The 18,851-nt window shown below is 38.0% G+C and overlaps 1 protein-coding gene across 12 annotated transcripts in view; it reads left to right on the top strand.

Moving 5' to 3' along the window:
- MBD5 (methyl-CpG binding domain protein 5) overlaps window positions 1-18,851 on the top strand; it is a 152,088-nt gene that overhangs the window by 5,540 nt on the left and 127,697 nt on the right. For 8 of the 12 annotated variants that reach the window (XM_030486990.1, XM_030486987.1, XM_030486986.1 and 5 more), the window contains exon 1: window positions 6,650-7,843. The exons of 1 other annotated variant lie outside the window; for it this stretch is intronic. The gene's annotated coding sequence lies outside the window, so the exon portion shown is untranslated. Of the gene's footprint in view, window positions 1-6,649; window positions 7,844-18,851 lie in introns of those variants that run through there. 3 more of the 12 variants (XM_030486981.1, XM_030486982.1, XM_030486979.1) reach the window with 2 other exon arrangements.

Here is an 18,851-nt window from a genome sequence, read left to right as displayed (position 1 = left end):
ATTTGCCAATTTTAGACTTCATTTTTAAGCTCTGGTAGATCATTGCCAACACATTATTTAGGATTATCTGTTGTGACAAACTAAAGGCTTTATAGAAATGTGTAAAACATTTGGTTTCTGTCTTCATCCTCAAGCTTTTACCTGTATACCTCATGTATTTTTTTTTTATATATATATGTATACTCATGCATGCATATTTATATACACATATGCCTCTGTGTATATAAATGTATATGCATTTATATGATTGGCCCTGCCAGAATGAGTACCAATCTCATGTGTTTTGGGAGGACTCAAGCTGTAGCATTGACAATAACAAACAGCTGGCACTGGCTTTACATATTGATTTTGTTTGTACCTAATCTACTTTTAAATTATATTTATTTAAAATTATTTTTTTTACTTTTAAGACTAATGCAATGAAGATTTAGGCATCTAATTATTTTTTTTTTAATAAGCATGCTGTTGTAATTTTTATTTATTCTATATGTATGTAGAAGATAAGCACAAAAGTTTTTGCTGGATCCTCCCATCCAAGCCCCAGCTGAGAGGAAGATTTTTTTTAGTATCTGCTGTTTTCTTGTAAGAAAACACAGCAAAAGTGGACAACTGAGATCATTGATTAGAGAAACAAAGTAGTCAGGAATCTGTAGCAAGCTGGTGGTTTTTTGGTGTGTTGTTTTTTTTTTTAAGAACAGAACTTCCTTTTGTCTTTTCTTGGCTTGGGGGCAGAAAGGGGGGATACATCATTGTCCCCTTGTAATCTTCATGGGGAAGAAGCTTGGCTAAAGGAAATCATGAAAAAAATCAGCTATAGAAGGAAGGCATGTTGATATAGATTGGTGCTGCAATGTGATTTTGTTATGTTGTTCTTGAGCGTAGCCACTTGAAATGTGAAATTATGTTACAAGTTCTGCTGGTATTTCAAAGTTCAATAGCCTCTCTTTATGCATTTTGAAGTCTTGAGAGAAAAAGCCTTTGGAAAATACCCTTCTGTTTTGCAACTGTTTGTTTTAAAGTTTTCTGGCTTTGCTTTTTTCTTTTTTTTTTTTTTTCTTGAAGGATCAGACCATGTTTCTCAAGGATAGCCCCCTTTGAAAACTTAGTCACTTTCCTCAGAAGGCTCCCATTCATACTATCTTAGGAAAGGTTAGGCTTTTTTAAAATACTGTTTAAAAGCATTTTCCCCTCTTTAACATTTTGTCACACAGGCGTTCTTGCTGAAGGGATTCTTGGCCGGTTTAGAAACTGTAATCTAGTTAAAAGATTTGTTTATGCTTCCCATCGCTGTTCTGCTGATGGTATTAGAGTGCGGGCCAGAGCCAGGCAGCTAACTGTTTATAGCAGTCAAACTTCAATTAAAGCTGCAGCCTTCAGTTTACTAAATATCAATATGTTCATGGCAGCTGCAAATAATTGCAGAAAGGCTGGAAAGTAGAGTGGTGACCTATGATTTTTCTCTTTTGCAGTAAATGTTTTTTCATTTACTCTTTTTGTATTTAGAATCCTGTGTACACTTTCAGATTCAGAAATGCTTTGCACTTTGAAAGAAGCTGTCTATGAAAGACTAAGATCTATATTTGGGACTGTAGCTTTTTGAGGCAAAAAATTAATTGATTTCAGTGTAAGTTTTGCCTTAAATAAGGGCTGTAGAATATGTTCCTCTGTATTCAGGCAGGTATCAAAATTCTTCTGCCACAACCGTTATATGGGCTGTTGTCCAAACTCCAAGTACCATTGACTTTTGTCTACTAAGATAATTTAAATGTCGAGGGCTGTTAAGTCCCATCTTCTCCGGACAGCAAGAATGTGCTATATTTAGTGGACAATAACTCAACAATTTATGTGGGTTTAAAAAGAAAAAAAGGCAAACTAAGAACATAGATTTCATTTAATACTTTAAACTTCAGGCGGGTGTTTGGGTTTAAGGATTATGTATTTAAAAATATGTGAATTGTTGGAGCCTTTTAAAACACACGTGGCTTCCCTTGAAGTCTGCTTCAGTGTTATTAAGTAATAAAGCACTTATGTGTCTGTAGGCCATCTGAACAGAAGCAGCAAACCATATCTGGCCTGTAGGCTATTGGTTCCTCACCTCTGTTTTAAAATTAGTAAAATCATTTGCAGCGTGATTCATTTCTAAAAATTACTTGTCCATCTGTGCAGAGCGTACTAGCTATAAAGTTGCAGTGCTCACTGTGGTAGTGTTGATGTTTTTCCTGAAAGTTGCATTACCTTCTAACATCTTTGTTGGAGCTTTTGTATCATGCTTTGGCCAAGTCATTTTTCTTTGATAAATACGTTTGTATTAGGCACATAATTTGGGGCATTGTAATACTGCTGTGTAAGGTGACTTTAATTTTTTGAAATATCAGTAAAATATGGGTACCCTTGATATTTTGATATAAAAATGCTGTATAGGAAATCTTTAAGGAAAAAACATAAAGGGTCTATTCTGTTTTCACGGATGTCAATGCTAAAATATTTATCATCTTCCTTGGGTGCTGGATCAAGCCCTAAATCAGAATTTTTCATGAGTTCTAACTGCACAAAGGTATTGGGGAAAAAGCAGTGCTAACCATGTAATGATCACAAAAGCTGGTCATTAGGCAGCTTCTTAATCAGCTGGTATGTGGATTCCTAGTGGATGACCTTACATATTAGCTTTCTTCGTGTGCTTGTGGGTTTTGCTGGTCTTTTCCCATGCTTCGCTTCTTAGAAACTTCACAGTTATGAATCGGTCTTCATCATTTTTTGTAACTTGAGTCATTATCTGATGTAAGAGTTCTGCTAAGAATCTGCGGACACATGGTGAGGTAGAAGTTGATGAGCTTATCCCTGGAACTAAAAAATTAACAGCAAATTAAAATATAATAGTTTTAAAGTCTTTTATGTAAAAGAAACATGTAAATACTTTATTCCAGTAAAGGTATTCCTCGGTGTGGGAACTACATTATTTTTCTTAAAACCAGTTACTGCTCTGGTAATTACTGTTTTCATCCGAGAATGAATATATAAACTTTGTAGAACCTGTTGTTTACAGATATTTTTTTTTCTTTTATTTAAAAACAGTTAATGGACTTTCTCCAAATAATGACCTGTGCTGAATAAAAATAAGCTTCACTTTATTCAGGATTTTTTTGAACCTATGGGCTGGACACAAAAACCTGAGGCACACGTATCCCGTAGTGGAACTGTTGGAAGTATATTATTCCTGGTTTTAATATGACTGCATGTAACAAAACAGTAAAAAAAGTGTTAATATTCAGCTTTCACTAATTATTACAAATAATTATACTCTGTGTGTACTGGAATTTATTTATAGTATTTATATGTCTAGAAGGTTTCTGAGCTTTTATTGCAGAAAACATGAAATACTTTTTAGTTTCTCGTTTGGTTGATAATAGTCAAAATTCATAAGTAATATCTGAAAATGGTGGTGAATGTGAACTTACTCATTGCTGATGACTGGTGAACCGTAATCTGAAGGTACTTTAAACCTCTCCAGTTATAGTTATCTCGAAAGCAAATTCTTCATAGAGACTTCTGCTTAATATCCTGTGTAGGGTCTGAAAAAAGATGGTTAGTGTGTGTAGTACAGGTCTCCACAGCTGGGTAGTGTTTTAGGATTTGATTGTCGGAATCTGTATGTTCATCAAGGCTTTGCAAATAATTACTACTTTTTTGCAATCTCTGCATTAATCCTGTCCAGTGTAATCCATAATTGGTCTGTCTTCAATTTGCATAGACTCTCCTGTTGTTTTTACTTTTAAGTTAAACTTAAAAAGTTACTTTTACTTTGCTCACATCCTTTATTTTGCCCTAATTGAAATACCTAAGAAACTTACTGACTCTTTGTTGGTCTCAGTAATAATGTTTGATGCTTGACTTGGTGGCTTTTTTCTACGTGTCAGTGATGCAGTGAGTTTGGAATACCACAAATAAATGTGAAGCTTCAGAGAATGCATCACTAGGTGGAAATACTTTTATTTTTTGGATGGCGAAGCCTGCTTCACTGGAGAGGCAAGTTCCCTGAAGCTGCAAGGTGCTGCTTGTGCAGTCTTTCTGCTATTCACTGTCGTGTTCAGCACTTACTTTGAGGGGAGATGGTGTTTTGCTCTCTAAGAGAGAGGAGGATTGTAACTGAAAGCTTCTGGAGAGGCCTTGTGGTGTGGGAGTAGGAAGGAAACAAGTAGTGAGACGTTAGGAAACAGCAGACTTTGGGGAGAGGGGTTGGTGGTCAGGAACGAAGCAGTGTAGCCGGGCGGGGGGGTGAACAGCAGAGGAGAGAGAAGGGGGTGCAGCAGGGAGGGAAGTAGATAGAGGCAAAGAAAGAGTTTGGAGAAGAGTTGAACGATGGGGGGTGGTGCAGAGGTGGTCAGGGCTGTAATGAAAATTGGGAGGCATTTGAGGAATGGGGCCACGTGGCTGCGCGTAAAGTATTTGCCATGGCGGAGGGGAGGAGACCCAGTAATGGACATGATGGAAAGGGGGAGTTGGTGATTATTTATGGGGAAAAAGTGGTAGCCTTACCAAAAACACAAGTATGAAGCCCCATGGCTTATATTTTCACACACAGTATCAACTAGAAAATGCTGTTTAATCACAGTCTTTACATACAACAGAGTCTCGCGATGATTTGAAAATGGAAATAGGCATCCAGCTACTATCCGCATGTAAGTATTTTCATATTACCACCACTGTTGCTGCCTAGACTTGGGAGAGCTTGAAGCTGTAACAGTCTAGATCATCTGGCATATTTCGACAGCAAGCCTCACTATTTTCATATGATAACTGGTATCAGTAGAAAAGGAGTGCTTAAATGTCTTGGAGGACTTTGGCCTGGATGTTTAGGTTTCCACGAGTTAAGTCTCTAGGCAACTAAATACATGACTTGAGTTTAGCTTTTTCTTCTTTGTCCTACTTCAGTTCCGTCTTGTGGGTGCGAACTCTACGTCTTGGTTGGAAGAAAGCATTGAGAATTCTGCCGTTCCCATAGCATAAACAGCTCTCTTTGTCAAAGACCTCCATGTTTAAGTTTTCCTTGGGAAAAGCACCCCATCATTATATTCTGTAAAGGGTGACTGAAATGCTCAGCATGCCTTCTCTGGTTTGCTACTATTTTGTTTACTTTGAGTATATTCTGTCTTACTCCTCTCCTGAGTAAACGATTCTAATCCACTGCTGTACATGCAAGGCTTTTTTGTTATTTATTTCTGAACCTCCCTATTTTTTTATGCATCCTTTTGACATCAGAAGACCAGAAGTAAACACAGTATTCCTAGTGAGGGGAAACCACTGATTTATATGGATTATTCTAATCCAACATCATGCAAGCAAAATCAAAAAATAGTTTGACTACCTAATGATTCAGAAATGCAGAAGCGTTGCCAAAAATTTTAGCATTTGTTAGCTTTACACTTGAGCGAATGTATTCTGGTAGAGAATTTAACTTCCTTTTTTTAACTCTTATCTTCAGTTAAAGTTCTTCTTTAACTTCTTATCTTCTTAGAGTTTTAAGGCTATGAAACAGAAGCATGTGTTTTACAGTGAATAGGAATATGAAAATTATTTTTTCAACTGATTACATCTTCCTTTTCAGATCAATATCCCTAGTCTTACATATACAGGGACAAACATTCCTCCATTGAATACAGCCAGAAAAGGTTGTGCTGTTTGGGGGGGGAGGGTTGTTGTTGGTTGTTTGGAGTTTTTTTAATTGAACAGGCAATTTAGTGTGATTTAACATTTCCTATTTTGAGACAATGTCTGAAGTACAGCTTATGCCACTGATTCAGTATACCTTAGTGAGAGGAGGAGTATCTTCTGCATGTCAGTTTCTGTGTATTTTGAGTGCTTTTCAACAGAAATAGGAGCAGAATTTTTTTTGAGGAACCTGCACAGAAGTAGGAACCAGATGTGTTGATCTTGGAAGCATTAACCAGTCTGCATTTTCAGAATTATTCTCTGATCCCTTTGAATTCAATGACTGACTAAATTATTTCATCCACCTCTTCTGGACAATGTTTTCCTGTAGATTCATTAATCATAATGGGAGCCCTGGTATTACTGTGATACAGAATAATAGTAATAATGAGGTTTGGGGGTTTTATTAATGACTTCTGTGAAAATTATTTCGGACCTAATAAAGGGGGGTGATTTTACATACTTGAGTAAAGAACAAAAAAGTGGCAATTTTGGATGAGCAATAGAAGAGACTTCTTATAATGAGAGAAACTTGGACTTCTAAATTTTAATTTCTATTGGATAGCTTAAATTCAAATTGCTGATACTATTCTACGTTAGCTTCTTCGCTTGGCTACAAGGGAATATCTTTGCACTTACAAGAAATGAGCTTAATTGTTTTTATTCCCTTTTTTTTTTTCCCCTGTTCAAGACTTTAAAAAAAAACAACCAAACACCAAACTTGTACCAGAATACTTATGTTTTTCTCTAAACTACAACAGTGATAGAACATTGTTTAAAATAAATGTTCTGATATAGTTCTGCCAAAAACAAGAAGGGATTTGTTCAATGAGCTGAAATAAAATTATCTCTAAAGTAGCAGTGAGTTACACATTTTCCCCATGATTCAGTATTTGATGAAAAATGTGGTAATAAATATTTGTTGTAGCTTAGAAAACCAAATTTAAGATGATTTGGGGGTTTTATTTGGATTTTATGTAGAAATCCACAGGTAGATCGATTACTTGACTTCAGACAGGTTGGGGGGGGAGATCTAACAAAGTGAAAATGCCTATTCTGCATAACACACAAATGTCTGCTCAGCAGCTGGATTGATATCAGATAATCTTTCTTGTTAGATGTTTTTCTCACTATTATAAAATACAAAACTTTAAAATTAAACTTAATCGGTTTGAGTAAAAGTGAGGAAAATCATAAATTTCTGCAACATTTCAGTATGAAGAACTAAATAGAACATACATGGAGATGTTAAATGTTTTAAGAGTGCTGGCATCAGTTTTGTTTATGGTCAGGGAGTTTTACATTACTTTCACATGACTTTTTGCATTATTTTAAGGTGGAATACCGTTTCTACTTAAAAAAGTAAATTGGACATTCTGTCACCTGATTTTTTAGATTGATTGATATATTTATTTAGTGTTACATACTGTAATTTGGTACTACCATTATAATGTTAAATGTTAATGGCTTGTTTTTGGTAAGAAAACTTTAATGTGTGGACAAAACACTGAGTTTCTGTAGAGAGGATAATTGCTCTCCTGAATTTGAATAGCATATGTTTGTGTGCGTATATACATGGCTTTTTGTGAGGCTACTTCATTTGCTGGTGTTATCTCGAAGGTGTTGCTTCCGTTTGAGATGGATGGGACATGTCCCTCTCTGAGAGGTGAGCTTATGTCTAGAAGTGGACTGTAGCATATTTTTCTCTGTGCAACAGAAGAAGTTGTTTATGACTCAGGCAAAACACTTTCTTTATTTCTGTAGAGACTTGTGTGTTTAGTGTCCAAAAACTTTTTCATAAATAGAGCTATAGAATACCTAAGGCTATTCCATTCATCTTTTCAAGGGCAAAGGATTTTTTTCTTTTCTTTCTTTTTTTGATTAAATTTTTTGAGAAAGGGAGCTGTCAGAACGAACTTTATAGTTTTTCCTTTGTCGAATTGACACTCTATAAAATTTTATTTTAGCAGATTCGATACAAGAAGGAAGAAAACGATAGACTACAAGTAGGGCACAGAAGAAAGTTGTAGGTTATTAAATCTTTTCAAGGAGAAAAGGAAGTAGTTCAGTATGCTCACAGAGGTTCCCGTGTCAGCGTTTGAGAAGCCTGGAAGAGATTATCTTCAGCCAACAGCAGGTAACGATGTGAAGGGAACACCAAACTACCAGCATGAAGGAAATTTGAGAGATTAGTCTGTTTCAACACTGGTTTTGCTTTAGATGTTGTCTTGCTCTCTGATTCTTGAGCTACAATGTGAGAGAGTGAGTTCTGAGCATGCAGATTAAAAAGTGAATGCTAATGTCTTAAAATAGACAATTTAATAGACTTTTGGCTTTTTTTTTTTTTTAATTTATTGTTAAAGAGAAATGATAGCAGTGCAGCAGATACATTGGAGCAATTGAACACTTCACATGTCTGTTTGATTTTGGAGAGTATTTTTCCTCTGCATACTGCTATCCACATCCATGTATATTTTACTGACAATTTGCCCTTCTCTTAAGGGGCAGAAGTAATAGAATTAGCTAAGGGTCATTTGGCCAGAGGGTTCGTGTCATAATCTGTCAGCTCAGTTCTTTCTGGCAGGTGAGCTGAGTATTTAGGCATATGTATTGTTCTACCTGTGGCACTTGTGTTCTTTTCTGCATCCCACTGACATTTCTCAGATGGATTTTACTTGGTCTTCAGCAGTGAATTAGTAAAAAGGACGTTGACATTAACATTTAAAGAAAATGTATATACATTAGCTGTCCTCCCAACTCTGTGAATTGGTAATGCTTCTGGAACGTACACTAGAGAAAGTGGGGTGTGTACCTGTGGAAGAGTGGAGCAGGTAGAGCCAGGTAAGCTGTGCTGGAGCTATCAAGTCTAACAGATCAGTCATGTCCTTGCCAGTTGAGACTTGTGTTAGGCTTGTGTGTATTGTGAGCATAATCCTTTACTCAGATGCCATTCTCACAGAAAATTGCATGTTATTTTAGGCGCATGGGATTGGCCTGGTTAGGTACTTGACTGATACTGGCCCTCTCTGATAATGCGGGTCAGTATCAATGTATAATGATATTACAGAATATGCCTGTGCAAAGACTTAACACAAGCATGAACACATGTCGAGCCTGCTCACAGAGCCCAGTACTTCAGTAGTGCTGTCTGTAACCCACATGTGTATAGCTGTATCTTGCAGTTGCACTTTATTGTTGCTAACTTTCTGAAGTCATAACTGCTGTAGCCAGCCTGTGAATTATTACACTGTGAAAGACTGTCTTCCTTAAGCTCTCTTGCACGAGTGCTTGCCGTCACCTTTTTTTAAGCGAAGGTACAGCCGATTCAATTATGTTCTTAATTTCTGCCTTTGTCTAACCAGTGCCAAGCCCTGATTCTGCCAGTGTTGGGTGGGCTGCACCTGCTTGGGACAGAACTGTTGTTGCAGCAGATTACAGACAGACATTTTGAGAGAAGTACAGATAGCTTTCCATCAACCCCTTCTGACTTTAAGGGGGCACTGGCTCCTCCCAGAGGGGAGTTGTTATGGCAGGCTGGAGAACTCTTGTTTCTGTAGCTGGCTTCTGGTGGAAGGCAGTTGAAACAAGATGAAATAATACAGATATGAATACCTGAGAACTTCTGTAAAGAATATCAATCATGTGTGGAACTTTCCTGAGAGTATGTCACTTGTCCTTTGCCTAGCTAGGGAAGTGAGAAATACTACAACAGTCTGAAAGCAGGTAAATGTTATCGAGATTGCAGTAGTTTGGGAACCAGACCTTATGTTTTGGGAACTTGTAATTTCTGCAGTCATGGAGACGCTCATTAAATATGTCACATTTGATATACAGTTTATTGACAATGGACTGATAGAACTTATGTATCTTGAGTGATAGCTGGTTGTAGAGAGGATGGTCTTCCCTGGGTTAATTGTGTTTGTATCTGCTCATGACATTTCACTTGTGAAGATTACTGTCTGATACCACAGGTCTTGGTTAGCCATGTTAACTCTCTTCCAGGATCAAATACAACAAGGTTGAGTTGCCAAAGTGTACAACCTCACACAGCTGGGAAGACCTACTGTTGATTTATGTAGGCAATGGTAGGCCTATGGTTTGTGAACAGCATGATTTTTAAGAGGAATATTACAGTGGTGTTTCAGAAGATTTTGCCCACTTCACACTTACGTGACTACCATAGGGTTCCTGGTGTGGCCATGCTTCAATTGCAAACCTAGCCGTTACAGGATGATGTGTGTTTCATACTTCAAGATAAAAACCTGCCATCTGAATGCTGTTAAGCCAGTGTGATCTGTGTTGCTGTGTCATGCTGTGCTCTGCACCGCAGAAAGTGTATGTGTAATTGTTTTAATCTGAAGCAGACAGAAGACGCTGCTGTACGCAGGCACATTTCAAATAGGTGCAACTGTCCAAGTGTGGGAGATCTAAAAGGAGAAAACCTAGTGTGGTGGTAAGGAGAATATGCTGTTTTCTTGCATAGCCTTTGGTTGGGATTTTTTTGGGGTTTTGTTTTTTTGTTTGTTTTTTTTTGTTTGTTTGTTTGTTTTTTTATTTTTTTTAGTGTACTGGTATTACAAAGAAACAATTAAAATATAACAAAGCATTAAACTAACCAAAAATACATGGGAAAATATTCCAGTTTCTTGACCATTGATAAGTTCATAGTTAGAACAGTGCAGTAAAACAAAAATTGATTTAAAATTTTGTCCTTGGAGAAATTCTACAAGGAGTCAAGAATAGTGACTTTTTCTGCACTGAGGCTTCCACTAGATTTATATATTCTACAGCTTTTCTAGTGCAAACAAAAGGGCCCAGATCAATGATATAATCTACCAATTTAGACTTTAGTTTCTATTTTTAAGTAAGCGATATCTTAAATTTTTGCCATGAGGGTTTGGGAGCATCTTGTGAAGGAACATTTGTTCTCCGACCATTCTGGATTATAAAGCCAGAATAAATATGGAAAGGAGAGTTTACTGAATTTGCAAAATACCAATCTGAGCAGAACAAAAGGATTCTTTTTATCTCCTAACTGAAAAATACTTCAGTTCTTCCCCACCCCCACCAGAAGGAATAAATGAACAAAGAATTCAACTTAACTAAGACACCAACAGGAACAGAAAAGGTGAAAAGCCACAACCAGTGAGGGGAGACGAAAGGGAGGGTCATAAATGATTTGTTGTGTGGTACACAGGTTGTTAAAGCTGTTAAAGATTGAGCTGTTTATTGGGGATTACAAAAGGTAGTAAACTACTCTGCTCCGGAGTTTTCACTGATTCTGACTGAAATGAGCAAAAGTATATCCAGCAGGATGCTGGACTTGGAGAGTCATCAGCAGAAGTCGTTCTCCCTGCTGGAGCTCCCCAAGCTTAGTGAAGCTGTCCAGCATGAGGAGCCCAAACACAGATGGTTTCAGAATCCTTCTTCGCTTAGTTCAGCGTTTGGACGTATTCGGACTGAGACGTTCTTCTGATGCTAATAACGATATAGCACTATTAAATTACCAGTGTGATAGAGTTACAAGGAGTGTGGAAGTTTACAGAAATATGCAGTAATACTTGCTAGACCTGTAAATCTAGTTTGGGGGTTGGGTATTTGGGGGGTTTGTTTTCTAAGGTTTTTTAATAAATGCAAACTTCCTAAAATCAACTGATAGTTACATATTTGTTATTTGCCCTTACTTTGAGTCCACCTTAGTTGCTACAGAGAAGATCAGGAAAATAGTGTTATTAATACCTTTGCAATTAAGGACATCTAACTTGTTACTTATAAGATCCCTTATAATTGTAATGTTACGATTATAAATGGAAAGTTGATTCCTCTATTTTACCCCATTGTAATAAAGATTACAGCCACCACTAACTCAGTTGCAGCTCTAGCTACTTTTCTTCTGGTTGTTGTTTAGGCTCACTGACTCACATTCTTGGGTCGTATCCCCATGGTGGTGACCTTAAAGAGGACTCCAAGGAGTGCTGTGACTTGTTTTGTGTTTTGCTATTGCAGTCTGAAATCATAGTGCTCCTGTTCATAAACCTATCATGAAGAATCTGATCATGAGCTCTATATTTAGAAATCAAGGAACCTCTCAAACTCCCTGTGGTAGAGATGGAAAGAGGAGGAATATCCAGACTTGTAATTTCCTCACAGAAGAGACTCTTCAGTTTCTAGAAACATTTCTGGTGTTGAAATAAAGCAGTATGATCAGTCTGTACCTGTGTTTGTGTGTTAGGTAAATACATATTTCTGATGCTTGTCCCTAAGTCATAGGCTCATTTTTACTCTTCATAGCTGTTGGACAAGTTATGCTCAATGGTTGGCTGTAGAATGAACGCTTGGAGTTCAACTCATTCATATATATCCTGCAAAATGGTGAAAAATGTGCATTTAGGCAGTGCTAGTTTTCAGCATTACAAGATGGGAAAAGTAATGATCAGATAGGAAAGCTGGAACATCTTGGCCATTGTAGGGATTGTAGGAATACTTGAACGTATAGAGTTAAAACCCCCATTTGTGCAAAAATCATAAATCCAAACCATGTGTTTGTACATGATTTTATTTTACTTATTGGTGATAGCAAGTCTGGGGCAAAACATGTATGTGAGTAGAACTATCGGCATATTCTAAACGGAAATTCAACCACGAGCAATGTATCAAGTTAGCACAATTTACATTGATTAGCAAAATCCATCAGCTGCCAATCAAGCTACTCTGAGCTACAGATTTGGCTGCCAGTTTATGCTTACTGGGGCTAACCTGAGCATAATAACTCGGGTGGGGTAACTGTTGGCTGCTCATTGTTGCAGTAATTTGGGCTGATTCTTGCTGTGAAGGTGAGCGATTGCTTGCGAGGAAGCTCCTGATGCTTGGAAGTTGTTCCTGCAGCAAACTGTGACAGTATTCGGTATGCATGGTCTCTGCTGTTGGCATGTCATCTTATGGGGCTGCTTTTCTCCTTCATAATGTAACATGCAGTATAGTAAATACATAGTATAATGATGTAGTGGTGTATCCATCAGTTTAGGATACATGACACTTCCGGGATTTTGGGTTTTTTGGTTTTGGGGTGGTTTTTTTTTCCCCCTCATAAGTTGTTCAAAAATGGATGTAAAGCCTTGCATTAAACCTTAGTGTACAAAATCCAAGATCAGTATGCCACTTTACTGTGTTAGTTTAGGTTCATCCATGAAGAGGACTTTGGAGAATTAGCACTTCTCCCTTCCCCCAGGAAACACAGAAATCTGCTTCTAAAAAGTTAGGAATTTTTACAGCTGTTTTTGGACAGCAAAAAGAAGGGAAAGTGCATGTGGCTGAATTATCTGTGTTTAGTGTTTCAAAGTAGCCTTTAGGAATATTTCATGGTACAGTTGTGTTCTGCAAAAGTCATAATATCCAGAGTCATAAATAATTTGTGCTTTTTCTGAACTGTTTTCCTTTAGAGCCTGCTTTGTTAGTAGTGAGCTCAGAATGAAACCTTGCTTGATGAACTTAGGTTTAGTAGTTGATGAGGAGCCGTGTCTTCTGTGAAGCAGCTTTTCGCAATCCATTGGCTCTTAGGGAATGTAGTCTCCACATTGTCATGCATGTGTCTCAAACCAGGTGCTGCTGGGTACCTACTTGGTCCTTCTCCCTGCAGCTGCCCTGTATTCCTGGACATCCTCAGCCTGTTCCAGAATACAGCCAAAAGTTTTGGCATAACTCACCACTCAGCAGGGTGCAAGAAAGATACCCCAGGCTGCTCTGGACCTAGAAGATCATGCTGTGTTAACTGTATCCAGGATGACAGGCCTTACCAGGGTTACCCAAACGCCTCCTGGGCTTCCATGATGAAGCTGGAGAGTGTCTGTATTGTCCTAGTCATGGAGGAGGTGAGCGATAGTATCACATTTTCTGTTTTATGTGTGGATATTTACAGACAGTAGATTGCTCATCTCTGCCTTTTTCTGTAAAGTGCAGTAAGTTTTTCTGACATTAAAGTAGGTTGTCTCAATTTGGATTTTTTTCCTTCTAAAACCAAAGCTTTTTACTACAAAGGAAATGTTAGGGAAAAGTTTTCTTAACTCAGGATGCAGGTACAAAATGATGGCTAGGTTTTGCTGTTCAGACATGGCGACATAGTTGTGTAGAGATTATAAGTGATAGAAAGTTGTTGTTGCCTCTTCTAAGAAAATGCAGGGGGGAATGAATGTCTGACTTCAGATTAGAACTTGAATTACAAATTACTGAGAAACATGATGGACACTAGCCTATGCTAGTATTTATTGCACAGGGTATGTATTTGTGTTACTTTCTTTAAGAGACTCTGTAAGACTGTATCTGAAGTTCACCTACCTATTAGAAGTTTTTGATGTTCCTGATAGAGGATGAAGTAGGTTCTTCTGACTTGTGGCGCTGTAAATTCATGGGTAGAGAAGGTTTGGCTTTCTGTGTCTGTCAGGCTTGCCTGAGGTATATGAAAACACATCTTCACGTGCGTCTCTGTGAATGCTAACGTTGTAGAAGACATGCCGGTGGGCTGTGCTCTGGCTTGATGAGGAACACAGGTAAGCTGTAGGTGCTGCACAGTATCCCATGTGCGTTGCCTTTTCTCCTTGCCATTACATGCATACAGGTGTCACTGCTGTACAGTGACACGAAAACCCCCTCCCTCCCTTTCCCTGGCAAAGCCTGGGTGCATACATGGCGCAGTGGTTCATAAATAACTTCACCTGTGACCATCTCAAGTCATAAAGCAATGTAGTTGCTGTTGTCGTAGATACATTTAGATCCTGAGAAGACGCTTCAGTTACCAGTCCTGTGTTCAGTACTCTGTAACACACAAATACCAATTTGTCATAAAGAGCCAACAGTTTGGAAGGGAAACAGCCATTGCAAGTGTATCCGGAAGATGAGTTTGTAAACCCAGAGGAGCTTTGTGCCTGAACCTTTCTGAAACGGAAGGTGTGGCAGCTGCTTTTTATTACCTTGTGTGTCTGATCCTTAACCATAGCCATACTTCTAATTAAGAAAGGTAAAAAGTAGTTACTTGGTAGCATGCTGTGGTTCCTTGTTAAGGTGGAAACATGTGCCACTGGGTGAATGACTGAATGCAGACTTCCTGTAAATACAGCTGATGTTAAGATGAAGTGTACCTGAGCAGGTTTCTCTTGTTTCTATAAGGAATAAAACTGGAGGGATTTTACTGTTTGGTAGTTTGTTTATTTCCTTTTGGAGGACAAGTTCAAATATGTTAATGAAGTAATCCTCATTGATTCACCTTCTGTATTTTATTAAATACTGTGCAAAAATTCTTCTGGATCACTTACCTAGATTTGTCCTTTTAGAATGCTCAAATGAATAATGAATTGTGTCATTATTCTTGCATGCTTCTGCTGCCGGTACTTCTTAAGTCCATGTGGGCAAGAATAGGTGCTGGTTTTATTATGAAGCATTTACTTGGAAACAGGCTCGTTCCCGTCATGTGTATATTGCCAGCTATTTAAAACAGCAGTTCCTTGCCAATCTGTTGCACAACTGTAATCTCAGATTTGGACCACATGAAGAGGGCTTCTTAATTCTGTATTACCTTTCGTTCTCTTAGTTGCTTGACTTTCCTGAACCAGAAACTTTAATATTGTACTAATACTTTAAAGAAGGGCTTTCTTTAAGGTTTGTCAGTACACAATTCGTCAGTAGGATATGGCAATTACATGTTCTGTGTATGGATCATTGCTGGAGATGGGAAAGAAGAAAATGAAGAAGCTGCCAGTTACTTTCTGCTTTTGCCAGTGTTCTTTCTAGTTGGTGGAGAGCAGAGCCACGTCCTATCGAGAAATAGGAAGAGAAAAGCTCTGACATGAGCCTTTAGGAGACAGACTGCCTATTTTCAGCTGAGTGTTCAAGTGACTTTGTAAGAAGCAGGCTAGCTTGGAAACGTGTAGCTTGCCTTGGTATGTGTCTCCCAGAAGTCTAGCTCTGCTAGGCTTCGGTGGGGTCTTTACTTCTTTATTGGTCATCCAGTTGTTGGGAGAAGACAGCAACGGGTACTGAGTTGTGGGCCCAGGAGGTGTGATTGCAGCATATTTAGGCATACTTGAACTAGCTTGGGTACAAAAAGCAGTAAACCTGCAGCAGGAACAGGCTTCAACATGCTCTAGCCACTCGCACGGGTGCTTCTGTAGCTGTCTTTCATTGCTATTTGTACCCAAGCTAGTGAGATTAAAACTAAGTCATGCCTGTCCGTCTGTCTGCGGTTACACCCTTGTGTCAGCAGTGTAGGCATACCTGAAGTTTGATTTCTTCTACCCACCGGGTCCTCCCTCTTCTCCTTCCCCACGCCGCCCCGAAGAAGGCAGAGTAAATGTGAATCTAGAGTGAGATCAGAGGAAAAGGCTTTCTTCTGCATTGTCCGATAACACTAGGAATTTATTGCAAGTAGAAAAACTAGTGCTTAGGAAACTGGAAAATTAGCATGAATGCATACGTTCATAAAATATTTAGTTACAAGATGTCAATTATGCCATTGTCTTAGCACAGGTAAATTCGTTTGAAAGACTGAGCCATCCTGTTCCATATGGTCAGGATCGGTATATCCCTGTGCGGACTTCTCGGAAGACTCTGAATGCAAATCCCAAGCCTGAGAATGCGTTTCTCATGTGCACGTGTATAATCCATAGTAATTCTAGGCTATGGTAATTATGCCCTGAAAAGAAAAAAACATTTCTAGACCAAGATAGCTAAGTTTTACTGAAGTCCATTCATATTCACAGTGGCAAATATCCAGACATCTTTCTTTTTGCCTACTTCCTTTCCCATCCTCCAATCTGCATGTTTTGAGGATTGTTTTTTCCTTAAAGAAAATAAACTCTTACTTCCAGATTCAAATGCGTTTCTATTTCTGTAAATCTCGAAATAAGCAAATAGGAAGAGAAGACCTTCAGGTAAAAATCATAACCTAATCCTTACTCTGTCCTACTTGGGGCCTTCATTCCTTTTTGTGTCTTCAGTTTAAAATACACACTTTTCCTCCTTCCCACCCCCCCACCCCCCCCCCCCGCTTAAAGCTACTTCACAGAGGAAATGTGAAGGAATTTCATCTGAGCAGAGGTGGTTTATACCTGTACAGGGTTTTTTGAGTATAATTTGGTATAGCTGTAAGAGATGTTTTAAACAGATAGGAATTTTGAAAATGTATGGGTCTTTCAGGAATGCATAGTTCATGTTGTCATGATAATTCAACTTGCCACAATCCAAACTTTGTTTTAGATGATACAAGCCAGATGGGTTATTGTTAGTTTTGTACACTAATATTTGTACTTAGGATTTTTAATGATTTGGACTAATACTGCTGAGGCAGTATGAATTATATAATAATGATTAAGGATTTATTTTTTTACTTCAGCTGTTTTGATTGTTTTTCGATGTTAGCTGTGGACTTCAGGTGTTATGAAGACTTGATTATTCTGCATTTCACTAGGAAAAAGGTTGCTTTAAAAAGGGTTTCTGATATGCTTTGGAAGAAAGAAGAGTAGTTTATACAAATGCAATAAATAAATAAATCGGGAAAAATGTATGCCAGAACAATACTGTAGGAAACATGAGACAGCATAAAACCAGCCTTCTTTGCAGAAATATTTCATCAAGTATTCTTGTTCTCTGAGAAGAAAAATTCAGATTAATAATTGTGACAGTTGTCAACTTCTAAATATGTTCAATTTTATAATCTCAGTTACAATTTATTTTCTTTGTAGATCATAATTTCAGATAAATATCACTAAAAGGCAATTCTGAGCTGAAGAGACAAAGGCAGTTAAATTCTACATTAATTTGTTTACCAGTGTCACATGGAATAAATAGACTGTAAGTTTTCATAAATTATCTAGATATGTGCCAGTAGAGGAATAATTTTGTAGAACATTGAAATGGGGAAATCTGAATTCTGTGGCCACATGTCTAATTAAACGTTATGTAAATGCTACTTTATATGGCAAAAATTATGTTGGCCAAATTATATTGGGATGCCAAGGCTTTCTTTTACATAGAAAAGCAAAAAATGGGGGGAGGAAAGCAGGGGCAAGTGAGAGGAAGCTCTGAGCAGAAGCTCAAAATCAGTACTTGCTTATTGCCTGTTTTCAAATGGTGGAGCTTCTTGTGAGCGTAAGCCCTACCCATGAAGGAGTACGTATTGGCTTGCAAAGATCAATTTTGGGCTCCTTTGATTTTAAAGATAACCTTTAAAATATGAGCCAGTGCAATGTGGAAGTTTCCAGGAATACAAACAGAATGATTGCTTCTGCTTCAAACCTCACTGAATGGAAAAGCAGCAGTGGGGGTAAAAGAGAGGGGAAATGATTGGAGTTTTTTTCTTCTTCAAGGCACTGCAGGCAACATGAAAATTAAGACAAATGTCTTGATTTTATAATGTTTGGAAAATCTGTGAGTAGGAACAGCAGCTTCGGTTCCTCAGCGTTTAATGCCCGTGCTTTTTTAGATTTCATGATTTTTTGCTTTTGAGATAGATGACAGAGTTGTAGAATACCCTGAGTTGGAAGGGACCCACGAGGATCAAGTCCATCTCCTGACTCCACACAGGTCAACCCAGAAGGTAAACCATGTATCTAAAAGTGTTACCCAGACACTTCTTGAATGACTTAGGGCCATGCCCACTTCCCTGGGGAGCTTGTGCCAGTGCTCAGCTGGAACAGATAAGGTATGAGTTGCTAGTGTTGACCATAATGCCTCACCTGTAAGTATTTTGTTCACTTAACTCTTCAGATCTTTCATATTCTCTACTGTATCTTTGGCTGAAATGAACAGTGACTTCCATGTTTTTCATCATTTATAGTGGGTTTCTCTTTGTTACCTGAAAAAATATAGATAAAGGTTTTTCTCTGGTGTTAGCTGTGTGAGCCAAACAGTCTCACGTAGTTCTTTTTTTCTTTTTATTTTTAAACACAAATACAAGATAGCAACAGCGATTAAAGTCTTTTATGGATTTTCTTCCAGTTCCATCCTGATATGCTTAGGTTGTTATCCTTTGCTGTAATTATTTTATGATACCTTCAGAGCGCCTAATTTGGTTTTTATCTTTTTATAGTTTGTTGGGGATATTTTAATGATTTCAAAGCTGGTTCTATTGCTGCATCCTCATAGTGACTTAAGAGTCA

Source organism: Strigops habroptila, chromosome 5, assembly GCF_004027225.2.
Source record: "Strigops habroptila isolate Jane chromosome 5, bStrHab1.2.pri, whole genome shotgun sequence".
In the NCBI taxonomy this organism is placed as follows: Eukaryota; Metazoa; Chordata; class Aves; order Psittaciformes; family Psittacidae; genus Strigops; species Strigops habroptila.
The sequence above is the reverse complement of the archived record's forward strand: the minus strand, read 5'-3'. Positions and strand labels throughout refer to the sequence as shown.